Below are 2,788 nucleotides of genomic sequence, written 5' to 3' on the forward strand. Positions count from 1 at the left end.
ACAAAATAATAATTTATAAATTATCCAAAGTTCATGAGCGTGGGCGTGGGGAGGGAGTGGGGAAAGGAGGAGCTGATAACAAGGGCTCAAGTAGAAAGCAAATGTTTTGAGAATGATGATGGCAACAAATATACAAATGTGCTTGATACAATGATTGGATGTATGGATTATGATAAGAGTTACATGTGCCCCCAATAAAATGACTAAAAAACAAAAACAATAGCTCCATTTTGAAGTGTCTTTTTTCCTTATGGTACTTTCCTAAAACCTGGGCTCTATGACTTGACAATGTTGGCAACCCCTGTTCTATCCATTCAGAACCACATGCTGTCTTGAGTAGCATCCCTTCCTTGCCTGACTTCCAAAGTCTTTTTATGTCTACTTGGATTGATTTCCTTCTTTCTGAAGCCATTGCCTCTTTGGGAGTTTTGAAACACTTCCCTCATTTCCCTTCTATACCGTTTCCCATACCTCCTCTAGGCTCGAACCTTGCCTAGCGTCTTATCTACCTTTGTCTTTGCAGGTATGATCATGATTTTTCAATAAATTAGATGCGTGAGTTGACCTCTCTGATCTCAGGATCCCCTGAAGTTGAGTCTTTTAACTTCAGCCTTGTACTTCAACCACAACCTCTGCTCCCTGATCTGAATCTTACTGAAACAGCTTCTCAGACTGCCTAGGAGGGTGGTGGCTCTTGGAAATGTCGGCCCCACTGGGTGTCCACATTGGGTGTCAACAGTCACCCCATTAGGTGTCAACAGTCACCCCAGGGGCAGTATCGTTTTGTGGCTTCACAGCTTTACCATAAGCTCCTCAAGGTCAGACAACATATTTTCCATCATCCTGTCTAGCACTGGTCTTTAAGATAGTAGGTGTATTAATTGGGGGTGTCATTGGCTGCAAATAACAAAAACCTCCCAAAAGTGGCTGAGGTGAGTTAAGGGGTTTACCTTTCTTAGATCATCATGACTAGAGGTGGGCAGTCCTGAGCTGGTATGACCCAGGTATCTCTGTCCATGCGAGAATCCTTAGCGTTTTCTTTTCACATATGATCTTGAGATGCCCCAGCCCCTTCCAGCATTGTGTCGACGTTCCAGGGAAGGAGAAGGGGAAGGAGAGTGGGCAATTTGTGGTGGAGAGTAGAAACCAGAACGAAATAACCAACCCTTTTTAAAGAGCTTTCCCAGAAGGCCCACTTGGGGACTTCTGTCTATATTTCATTGATAAAAACTGTGTGACATGGACGCCTCAGCTGAACGGAGTCCAGAAATGCAGACAAACGTGGGCGTGTTGTTGCTTAAATAAAAGTTGGGTTCTCTTGGAGAAGAAGTGAGAATGGATACTTGGAAGGTTCCCTGCCATCTCTTCCGGGCCAGTATACAAGAATACTGCTTATGGATGGAATAGAATCCCTTCTCCCCAGTGGGTTGCATTAAATGCCTAGAAAGTGGTTTTTCAAAATGTTGTCTCCAGACATGCCCTGGGAGTTTGTTAGAAATGCCAGTTCCCCGGCGCCATCCCAGACGTGGTGAAATAGAAGCAAACGGGGCTGATAACTTGTTTTTAGATGTCCTATAGGTGATGTAGACGTACCTCTGACATTTGGCAATGTCTAGAGACTTTTCGTTGTTGTTGACACAACCTGGGTGATAAAGGGTAGAGTTGCTACTGGCAACTGGGTGGCGACTGCGATGCTGCTAACCATCCTGCAAGGCACAGAATAGCCTTCTAAAACAAGGAATTATCCAGTCCCGAGACCGAAGAACCGTGGATTAGAAAGAACAAAGAGAGCTGTCTTTGGGGATGGCCACAGTATCTACTGTGGAAGGACACACGCTGAACCTCAGTGTCAGTGTAGCTGGCTTCAGGCTGCAGCTGTCCTGAATGATAAGAGTTTATATGATTATGTTAGTCAGCTGGCTCTCCTCAACTGTCTGTCAGAGAACCAAATAAATCCACACGCTTTATGCATACTAAAATTAGGGGGGGGGGGACTGTGCTTGATTAGAAATGGAATTTGAATATGCCTATCTAGCTCCTCAGAGACTGCAGTCTAACACATAAAACAGGATTGAAAATATGGACTCCTGTCACTCTAGTCCCTGAATGGCACCAGCTCAGGAAATACTAATGCCCTGATTGCCGTGTACAGTGAACATCTCTTTTTATCTGGTAGCTCTTCGGAGCATTGTCTGGGTACGACGTTGGTGTCTATCTTCACTGCTTTCACAAGCGCAGTGAGCGACTTTTCTGAGCATTAGAATCCATGATTCGCTGCGTTTGTCCCCATCCATCTTGATGTTTGGCCATGAGTAATGAATGGTATAATAAACTTTCTTTGTGCTTTAAATAATACCTCAGCAGTCCTTAAACTCCTTTGTAGAAAAAGTTAAACATTATTGATAGTTGTAAACAATAGGCATACTCATTTCTACAAAGACAGATTAAAAAAAAAAAAAGACTAACACTGTGACCAGCGATTTCCTTTGACATTGCCCACATGTCACCTTTGTTGTTTGCTTCATGCCTGAGGTTTGCACCATCCCATTTCCCTCCAATGAAAGTGAACGAAGGGGCATAGAAGATGATGGCCAAGTTGGTTAACAAGTTCATGGTGTTTGGCTTCTTGAAAGTGTTCATGAACCTTCCTTTATACATATCTATCTAAGCTTTGCATGCAGCCCAAGAACATGGTTAGCTAAAATTGCAACACCTCCTTGGCTCCTCTGGGCTACACTCCACAGGCTCTTTCAAGCAGCTCCTTGTCTTAAACTTTCGTTTTCATCCC

Source organism: Echinops telfairi, unplaced genomic scaffold (assembly GCF_000313985.2).
Source record: "Echinops telfairi isolate 266 unplaced genomic scaffold, ASM31398v2 ScPeMD7_1;HRSCAF=3_0, whole genome shotgun sequence".
In the NCBI taxonomy this organism is placed as follows: Eukaryota; Metazoa; Chordata; class Mammalia; order Afrosoricida; family Tenrecidae; genus Echinops; species Echinops telfairi.